Below are 10,998 nucleotides of genomic sequence, written 5' to 3' on the forward strand. Positions count from 1 at the left end.
CAGTCAGGTCAATATTTCACATGCACAATTGTGATATACATGCTTAGAGATTACACATTTTCAGCATGAGGAATTAGGAATAAGGGAAAGAAATAGATACGAGATTTTTTTAAAAAAGTAAATTTAGTTTGGAAAACAAATTTTACAACTGACAAAAGACTCATTTCTAAAATATAAAGAGAACTGAGTCAAATTTTCAAAATAAAAATTCATTCCCCAATTGACAAATGGTCCAAGGATATTCAAAGGCAATTCACAGTTGAGGAAAACAAAGTGATCCATAGTCATATGAACAATTGTTCCAAATCATTACTTATTAGAGAAATGCAAATTAAAGCATCTCTGAGATACCACTTCACACCTCTCAGACTGGCCAGTATGACCAGAAAGGACAATGATCAATGTTGGAAGTGGGAAATCTGGGACACTAATACATTGTTGGTGGAGCTGTGAACTCATCCAACCTTTCTGAAAAGCAATTTGGAATTACTCCCTAAGGGTAATAAAAATGTGCATGTCCTTTGATCCAGCAATACCAATACTGGGTCTATACCCTGAAGAGATTATGAAAAAGGGTAAAAACATCACTTGTACAAAAATATTCATAGCAGCCAGTTTTATTGCTCTTTGGGCATAGCTCCAAATTCTCCAGAATAGTTGGATTCATTCACAATTCCATCAGGAATGCATCACTGTCCCAATCCTTTCACAACCTCAAAAAATTGATCAATTTCTGTGTTTTTTTTTTTAACTCATCTTGGCCAATAAAATAGGTATGAGGTGATACCTCACAGTTGCTTTAATTTGCATTTCTCTAAATAACAATGATTTGGACTTTTTTCATATGATTATATATATATACATATATATATATACATATATGTAATCTTTAATTTCTTCATCTGAGAATTACCTTTTCAAATCCTTTGACCATTTATCAATTGGAGAGTGACTTCTATTCTTATAAATTTAACTCAGTCTCTATATATTATTAGAAATGAGTTCTTTGTCTGAAACACTAGTCATAAAAATTGTTTCCCAATGTAATGTTTTCTTTTAATCTTGATTGCATTGATTTTATTTGTGCAAAACTTTTCAATTTAATGTAATCAAAATAATCCTTTTTTGCATTTTATAACACTTTCTATCTCTTTTTTGGTCATAAACTACTCCCCTTTCCATAGATCTGCCAGATAAACTATTTCTTGTTCTCCTAACTGGCTTATGATATCACCATTTATGTCTAAATTCTGTTCCCATTTCAACCTTATCCTGATATAGGGAGCGAGATGTTGGTCTGTACCAGTTTCTGCCATACTATCTTCCAGTTTTCCCAGGAGTTAAGTGAATTCTTATGACAAAACCTGGAATCATTGAGTTTATCAAATATAAGATTACTATAATCATTTACTGTAGTTTCTTTGAAATTAATCTATTCCACTGATTCACCACTGTATTTCTTAGCCAATATCAAATAGTTTTGATGATTGATGCTTTCTACTATAGTTTTAGATTTGGTATGACTCGGCTACCCTCCTTTGCACTTTTTCATTAATTCCTTTCATATTCTTGACCTTTTGTTCCTTTGTATGAATTTAGTTACTATTTTTCCTAAGTCAAAGTAATTTTTGGAAGTTTGATTGGTATGGCATTGAAAAACTAATTTAATTTAGGTGTAATGGACATTTTTTATTTTATTATCTCAACCTACCCATGGGTAATTGATATTTTCCCAGTTATTTAGATCCAATTTTATTTGTGTAAAAAGAATTTTATAGTTGTTTGAAGTTTATAGTTGTTCTTAGCTTCTAATTCTTCCTTGGCAGGTAGACTCTCAAGTATTTTATGTTGACAGAAGTCATTTTAAATGAAATTTCTCTTTCCATCTCTTGCTATCTCTTATTTGCTATCCCTTTCTTTCTCTTATTTGTAATGTATAGAAATGCTAATGATTTCTGTGGGTTTATTTTATATTCTGCAACTTCGCTAAAGTTGGTAATTATTTCTGGTAGGTTTTTAGATGATTTCTAGGTTTCTGTAAGTGCACCATCATATATTCTGCAAAAATTGAGAGATTTGTTTTTTTTTATTACCTTTTATTAATTCCTTCAATTCCCTTTTCTTATACTAAAGTTAATATTTCAAATACAGTATTGAATGATAAAGGTCATAACTAGCAATCCTGTATCACCTCTGATCTTATTGGGAATGCTTCTTGCTTATCCTTGTTAGATAAAATGTGTCCTCATAGATTTAGATCCATACTAATTATTGGTTTAAGGAGAACTCAATGGGGGTGGGGTGGAGCCAAGATGGCACCAAGAGAGGATCCACTCTTAGGGGCTTTCTCATAAAACTTATAAAATAAGAACTCTAATCAAATTTTCAAGAGACAGAACCCACAGAAGGACCCAGTGAGGCAGTTCTACTCAAGGTAACCTGGAAAAGAGCAGAAAGGCTCTGCTCCCCAGGGTTGGAGGGGCAGCCCACCAGAGGGGTGGCCCACCAGAGTGAAAGAACTTCAGCCTCCTGGAGGCAGCCCCAGGGTGCTGGGAGCAGTGGCTCACAGCAGCAGAGGAGTTTCATGATCTATGTCCTGGGGAGCACCAGGCACAACTTGGGTGAACAGTGGGGGGAACTCTGCCAGAGCGAATACTTGAAGACCAGCCTCCACAGCACAAAGCAAGCAGCATGGCCAAGGCAGTCCAGATCCAGGAAACAGAAACAGGTGGAGCCAGTAAGCAAGATCCTCCAGGGCATGAGCCCATTTAACATAGGGAGGGGAGGGAAGAGAGACTGCCAAGCTCTGCCCCTGGAACAGGACTCTGGGGTTCTGACCACATTCAGATCCTAATCACAATCTAGGCCACCTCATAGAACAGCAGGGCACCCCACCCCCACCTCAGCCCCATGGCAGAGGGGGGCGCTTATGGTCATTCACAGACCAGGAGGGAAGAGAGAGCCGCACACACTGAGACCCTTGTGGGAGTGTCCCAAAAGCTCAGGAAGCACCCCCAAAACAGGCTTAGGCTGGGAAAATGAGCAAGCAGAGAAAAAAACAGGAACACCCTTCAGAAATATTTTGGATGTGAGCCCAAGCAGGATCAAAACACTCAGTGTGAAGATGAGGAAGCACAAGCTCCTGCATCTAAAGACTCCAAGAAAAACAGAAATTGGGCTCAGGCTATGACAGAGCTCAAAAAAGACTTTGAAAATCAAATGAGGGAGTTAGAAGGAAAAACTGCTACCCTACAGCAGAGTCAGAGTGAAAGGAGAGAGAAAATATAGTACATGGTAGTGGAGAAATACAAAGGAGGGCATTGTGATCAGCAATGGCAATGGTGGAAAAATATGGAAGTAACTTTTTTGATGAACTTATCATAAAGAATATGATTCACCCTCAGCAGAGTAGTTGGTGTTGGAACAAAGACTGAAGCACATGTTTTATTATTCTTATTTGGGGGGGGGTGCTGCAGGGTAAATGGGGCTGCGTCGACTGCCTGGGGCCTCATAACAGGGTGACCATTGCTTGTTTGAGGCCGGATTTGGACCTGGATGCTCCTAGCTCAAGATTCCAGTGCTCTGACAGCCACCCAGCCAACACTACTATTATTACTATTTTATTTTATTTTGGGTCTTTTTTTCATTTTTTTTTTTTGTTTTTGCAGGGAAGTGGGGTTGGGGTGGCTTGAATGTCACATGGTTGGGTGATTGTTGTGTGTATGGGCTGGATATGGGCTCAGGTGCTCCTGGCTCCAGGGCTGGTACTCCATGCACTGAGCCACCTAGCCATACCTACAATTATTACTATTATTTTTTATCTTAATTTTAATTTTTTTCTCTCTCCTTTACTTTATCACTCAAGTGAGTCTATATTTTTTGGGGAAAGGGGGTATTTTGCTTATTCTTAAACAAGAATATTTTATTAATGTATTATGGATCACTCAATTATTCTTATGCTGTCTAGTGTTTTTAATAGGAATGGATAATATTTTTTTTGTCAAAGACTTTTTTCATCTTCTATTGAAATAATCATGTTTTTTTGTTAGGATTGTCATTGATATGGCCAATGATTCTGATAGTTTTCTTAATATTGGACCAGTTTTACAATCCTGGTATAAAACCTACTTGATCATAGTGTATAATCCTAATGATAACTTGTAATTGCTTTAATAATAATATTTTATTTAAAATTTTTGCCCCTAGATTCATTATGAAAATTGATCTATAGTTTTTTTCCTCTGTTTTGAGTCTTCCTGGTTTAAGTTTTTTGTGTCATAGAAGGATTTTGGCAAAACTCCTTCTTCATCTATTTTTTAAAATAATTTATATAGAATTGAATATAATTGTTCCTTGAATATTTTATAGAATTCACTTGTCAGCCTATCTGACCCTGGAGATTTATTTTCTTAGGGAATTCATTCATGGCTTGCTCAAATTATTATTTTTTTTGAAATGTGTAATTTAATTATTTCACTTTCTCTTATTTTAGCCTGTGCCATTTATATTTTTGAAAATATTCATCCATTTCACATAGATTGTTAAATTTGTTGGAATACAATTAGGGGAAATAGCTCTGAACTATTATTGTAATTTTTTCCACATTGGTGGTGAATTTACCTTTTTCATTTTTGATACTAGTAATTTGGTTCTCTACTTTCTTTTGTTAAATTAATCAAAGTTTTCTCTATTTTATTGATCTTTTCCCATAAAACCAACTCAGTTTTCTTTATTAATTCAATAGCTTGTTTTTAATTTTTAATTTCTTGATTTCACTTTTATTTTTTGGAATTTATAATTTGGCATTTAATAGGAGATTTTTTAATTTGTTCTTTCTCTAGTATTTTTTTTAGTTGCAAGGCCAATTCATTGATCCTTTTTCTCTATTTTAATCATATAAGCATTTAGAGGTATATAATATTACCCCTAATAACTGCTTAGGCTGTATCCCACAAGCTTTGGTATATTGTCTCCTTATTGTCTTTGTCTTGGATAAAATTGTTAATGATTTTTATGATTTGTGGTTTGACCCTCTCATTTTTTAGATTTCTGTTATTTAATTTCCAATTAATCTTAGGTATATCTCTTCTTGACCTTTGATTGCTTATGATTTTATTTTATTTCATTTTATCATGAATTGAAAGGGATGGCATTCAACATTTCTGCCTTTCTGCATTTTATTATGAATTTTTTATACCCTAATACATTTTTGTGTAGGTGCCATGTATTACCAAAAAAGATATATTCCTTTCTATCCCCATTCAGAATTCTTCAGAGAGTTATCATATCATATCATTCACTTCCTTAACTTTCTTCTGTTTATTTTATTGTTAGATTTATCTATTTCTGAGAGAGGGTAGTTGAAATCCCCCACCAGTATAGTCTTGCTGTCTATGTCTTTTTGTAGCTCATTTAGCTTCTCCTCTAAGAATTTGGATGCTAAATCACTTGATGCACATATGCTTAGTGTTGAATTTATTTCATTGTCTATGATACCTTTTAGGAGATTGTAAAGGAAGGATTTCCTTCCTTATACCTTTTAATGAACTCTAATTTTGCAATTTCCTTAACTGAGATAAATAATGCCAGCCATACTTTTTTTTTTTTTTACCTTAGTCGAAGCATAATATTTCTGCTCCACTCTTTTACCTTTGGTCTGTGAATATCTATTTGCTTCAAATGTGTTTTTTGTAAGCAGCCTATTTAGGATTTTGGTTTTTAATATACCCTGTTATTCACTTCCATTTTATTGGAGAATTCATCACATTCACATTCACATTCACAGTTATAAATACTAACTCTTTATTATCCTCCATGCTATCTCCCTGCCATTTGTACTTTTTCCCCTTCGTTTACTCTTTTCCTTCTCACCAGTGTTTTGCTTCTGAATTCCACCCTTCTCAAACTTTCCCCCTTCTATCAGCCACCCTCCCCTTTCTTCCCTCTTTCCCCTTTCCATGTCCTCCTTCCCTCCCTTTTATTAGTCCTTTCTTCCCTCTCCCTTTTTCCCTTCCTAATACTTGAAGGGTAAGGTAAATTACTAAAGCTCAACTGAGTGTATGTGCTATTATCTCTGAGTCAAATCTGATGAAAGTAAGATTCAAGCAGTTCTTACCCTCTCCCTTCTTTCCCTTTATTGTAATAGGTACTTTGATCCTCATCTTCACCCTGTCTCCCACTTTCTCCCATATCATCACAATCCCCCCTTTTTAATGCTTTAAATTTTTAAAAATCTTCCCTTCAAAATCAACCTATGTCAATATCTTAAGTCTAGGTAAAGTTCCTGTAATAGAGTTATGATTCACAAGAGTTATGAAAATATTTCTCTTAATGTAACTTTTGAGTCTCCTGTTTGAAGACAAATTTTCTGTTTAGCTATAACATTGTCAACAATAAAGTTTGGAAGTCATCTCTCTTGTTAAATATCCATCTTTCCTCCTGAAAGAGAATTTTCAGTTTTGTTGGGTAGTTGATTCTTTGTTGAAATTCAAGCTCCTATACCTCTGGAGCATCATATTCTAGGTCCTGAAATCCCTTATTGACAGGACTGTATAAACATGACTATGGATTCTCAGTATTTGAATTGCTTCTTTCTGTTCATTGCAGGATTTTCTCCTTGATCTGCTAATTCTGGAGTTTGGCTACAATATTCCTTGGTGTTTCCATTTTGGGATCCCTTTCAGGACATGATTGGAGGTTTCATTGAAAGACTTTTTTTGCATTCTGTTTCCAGGATTTAAGGATAATTCTCTTTGTGGATTTCCTTAAGAATACAATCCAGGTTCTTTTTTAATATTGGGTTTTAGATAGTCCAATAATTCTTATATTATGTCTTCTGGATCTAATTTCCAGGTCTGTTGTTTTACCAATGAGATATTTTACATTTTCCTCTACTTTTTAAAATTTTGTTTAACGGATTCTTGGGGTCTTAGGGATTCATTAGTTTCCATTAGAACCAGCCTATTTTTCAAGAGATTTTTTTTTCCCTTTCAGCTTTTGTAATATAGTTTTCCATTTAGTCAGTTCTATTTTTAAAGAGGCTGTTATATTTTTCCATTTATCCAGTTGTATTTTTGAAGGAATTTTGTTCTTTTTGCATTTGCCCAATTGTAATTTTAAATGATTCATTTTTTTCTGTCACTTTTTTTTTGAAAGAGGTTAATTTTCTCTTGCATTTCTTTCCCCAAGTTTTCCATTTGATTTTTAAAATCCCTTTTGAGCTTCTCTAAGAAGTCATTATAGGTTGGAGACCAATTTGTATTCTCCTCCCCAGTTTCATATGTAATATGCCTTCTGCCCTCCTTTTCTGGGGTAATATTTTGTCTATCCTTATTTCCAAGATAACTTTCAATAAATTGTTTTTTTTTCAAACTCTTCTAATTGATTTTGAGGTGTTTCTTTTTTAAATGAGCCCATGGGTCTTGTTTTGACAGAGGGGCTTGCTCACAGACCTTCAACGTGGAGAACATTAGAGGCTTGCTAACTGTCTTGGGCCATCAATGTTAGAAATTCCAGGGGGTTGCTAAGTGGAAGGAAATGCTGAGGCTCTCTCTCTCTCTCTCTCTCTCTCTCTCTCTCTCTCTCTCTCTCTCTTTCTCTCCTGTCTCTGCTGTTGATATCAATAACCCACTCTCTGGGTCACTGAGAAAATCTGACCCTGAGTTTGTTACACCAAAATTCCAGACCCTCTCATGGGGAAAGTCTCGGGCTCTGGACTGGGAATGCCAGTGACTTGCTGTCCAAGGTTGGACTATCTAAAGCAGTTGCACTGCCTGAATGAGGGTCCTGGACCTCCATGCTTGAACTCTCCTGCTTCAGGCAGTCTGAACTGCAAAAGTCTTTGCTCCCACTCCAAGGATCTCCCTGCCATGGTGTGTTGAGGTTCTGCTCTTTACCCAAGCTATACTCCTGACCCCCTCCTACCATGATAGATCTTTCTGGAAGATATTTCACTTTATTCTTTAGTGGTTTCTGTCACTCCAAAATCTGTTAAGAGGCTTGATTCATGTCACTTCTGAGGGAAAGTCAGGAGAGCTTAACAAAGTTCCTGTCTTTTCTCCACTATCTTGGTCAATAAGCCCACCTTAATAAGTCTCATTTTGAGACAGGCAATGACTAGATAAAAAAAAGAGATGAGGCAAAGAATTCTCTCTCTCTCTCTCTCTCTCTCTCTCTCTCTCTCTCTCTCAAATATTTTTGAATTTTACAATTTTCCCCAATCTTACCTCCTCCCACCCCTCCTAGAATGCAGTCTGTTAGTCATTATATTGTTTCCATGGCACACATTGATCTAAGTTGAATGTGATGAGAGAGAAATCATATCCTTAAGGAAGAAAAATAAAGAGTTTGATCGGTAGCGGGAGCGGAGAGCGGACCCCAGAGAGCCCTGAGAGCAGCCGCACCACCGCCGCCGGCCCCAGTCACCATCACCGCGCCCATGAGCAGCGAGGCGGAGACCCAGCAGCCGGCCGCGGGGGCCGCCCTCAGCACCGCCGGGACCAAGCCCGGCATCACCGGCAGCGGCGGCCCCGGCGGCCTCACATCGGCGGGCGGCGGGGACAAGAAGGTCATCGCAACCAAGGTTTTGGGAACAGTAAAATGGTTCCATGTAAGAAACGGCTATGGTTTCATCAACAGGAATGACACCAAGGAAGATGTATTTGTACACCAGACTGCCATAAAGAAGAATATCCCCAGGAAGTACCTTCGCAGCGTAGGAGATGGAGAGCCTGTGGAGTTGGATGTTGCTGAAGGAGAAAAGGGTGCGGAGGCAGCTAATGCTACAGGCCCTGGTGGTGTTCCATGTGCAGCCGACCGTAACCATCACAGACGTTATCCACGGCATAGGGTCCTGCACGGAACTACCAGCAGAATCACCAGAATAGTGGGAGTGGGGAAAAGAACGAGGCATCAGAGAGCGCTCCAGAAGGCCAGCCCCGACCACGTCGTCCCCACCGCGGGCGACGGTTCCCACCTTAGACCCTATGGGCGTCCACAGTATTCCAACCCTCCTGTGCAGGGAGAAGTCATGGAGGGAGCTGACAACCAGGGTGCAGGAGAACAAGGTAGACCAGTGAGACAGAATATGTATCGGGGTTATAGACCACGATTCCGCAGGGGCCCTCCTCGTCAAAGACAGCCTAGAGAGGAAGGTAATGAAGAAGACACAGAGAACCAAGGAGATGAGCCCCAGGGTCAGCAGCCACCTCAACGTCGGTACCGCCGTAACTTCAATGACCAGCGCAGATGCCCAGAGAACCCTAAACCACAAGATGGCAAAGAGACAAAAGCAGCCGAACCACCAGCTGACAATAGGACCGCTCCCGAGGCTGAGCAGGGCGGGGCTGAGTAAATGCAGGCTCACCATCTCTACCATCATCCGGTTTAGTCATCATACAAGAAGAAAGAATATGAAATTCCAGCAATAATAAGAAATGAACAAAAGATTTGGAACGGAAGACCTAAGTGCTTGCTTTTTTGCTATTGACCAGATAACTAGAACTCTCTGCATTATCTATGCAGCATGGGGTTTTTATTATTTTTACCTAAAAAAGTCTCTTTTGGGGAATGATAAACATGTTTTTTTAAAAAGCCTGGTTTTCTCAATACACCTTTAAAGGTTTTTAAATTGTTTCATATCTGGTCAAGTTGAGATTTTTAAGAACCTCATTTTAAATTTGTATAAAAGTACACCTGATTTTTTTCAAAAATCCACAAACTGCAAGCACCTGTTAAAAAAGGTCTTTAAATAAAAAAGGAAGTAAAATAAAGTATAAGAGACAGCAAAATTACATAATAATATAACTTTTATTTTAAATGAAAGGTAATAGTCTTTGTTCAAACTCTACAATTCTTTCTCTGGATACAGATGGTATTCTCCATAGCAGATATCCCAAAATTGTGCTGGATTGTTGAAGTGATGGAATAAGCAAGTACATTAAGTTTGATCATCATCCCCATGTTGCTGTTAGGGTGTAAAATGTTTTTCTGGTTCTTCTCATCTTGCTTAGTATCAGTTCATGCAAATCCTTCCAGACTTCCCTGAATTCCCATCCCTCCTAGTTTCTAATAGAACAGTAGTATTCCATGACATATGTATACCACATTCACTAGATTTCCAATTTTTGCCACCACAAATAGGGCTGCTATGAATATTTTTTGTACAAGTGATGCTTATAACATTTATCATAATCTTTTCAAGGTATAGACCCAGTAGTGGTATTGCTGGATCAAAGAATATGCACATTTTTGTTGCCCTTTGGGCATAATTCCAAATTGCTCTCCAGAAAGAATGGATGAATTCAGCTCCACCAACAACATATTAGTGTCCCAGATTTCCCACATTCCTTCCAAATTGATCATTGTCCTTTCTGGTCATTGGCCAATCTGAGAGGTGTAAGGTGGTACCTCAGAGGTGCTTTAATTTGCATTTCTCTAATAAGTAGTTATTTAGAGCAATTTTTCATATGACTGTGGATTGTCTTGATTTCCTCCTATGTAAATTGCCTTTGCATATCCTTTGACTATTTGTCAATTGGGGAAGGGATTTTTTTTTTGGAAAATTTGACTCAGTTATCTATATATTTTAGAAATGAATCCTTTGTCAGAAATACTGGTTGTAAAAATTGTTTCCCAAATTACTACATTTCATTCGATCTTGGTTACAGTAGTTTTGCAGACACTTTTTAATTTTATGTAATCAGAATTATCTGTGTTGTTTTTAACAATGTTCTCCACTCTTCCTTGGTCATAAACTCTTCCTTTTCAAAAGATTTCTTTTTGACAGGCAAACTATTCCTTAATCTCCTAGTTTGTTTATAATATTGTTTTTATGTATGAGTTCTGTATCCATTTGGATCTTATCTTGGTATAAGGTGTGAAGTATTGGTCTAGTCCAAGTTTCTTCCATACTAACTTCCAATTTCTCCAACAGTTTTTATCAAATAGAAAGTTTTTATCCCAATGGCTGGACTCTGGGTTTATCAAACAGGAGGTTAC

At 37.3% G+C, this 10,998-nt stretch overlaps 1 pseudogene; it reads left to right on the forward strand.

The window, feature by feature from the left end:
* Window positions 1-8,437: 8,437 nt before the first annotated feature.
* Window positions 8,438-9,723, forward strand: LOC141493746 (Y-box-binding protein 1-like; annotated as a pseudogene).
* Window positions 9,724-10,998: the final 1,275 nt, after the last annotated feature.

The sequence above is a fragment of the Macrotis lagotis genome, chromosome 7 (genome assembly GCF_037893015.1).
Source record: "Macrotis lagotis isolate mMagLag1 chromosome 7, bilby.v1.9.chrom.fasta, whole genome shotgun sequence".
Classification (NCBI taxonomy): Eukaryota; Metazoa; Chordata; class Mammalia; order Peramelemorphia; family Peramelidae; genus Macrotis; species Macrotis lagotis.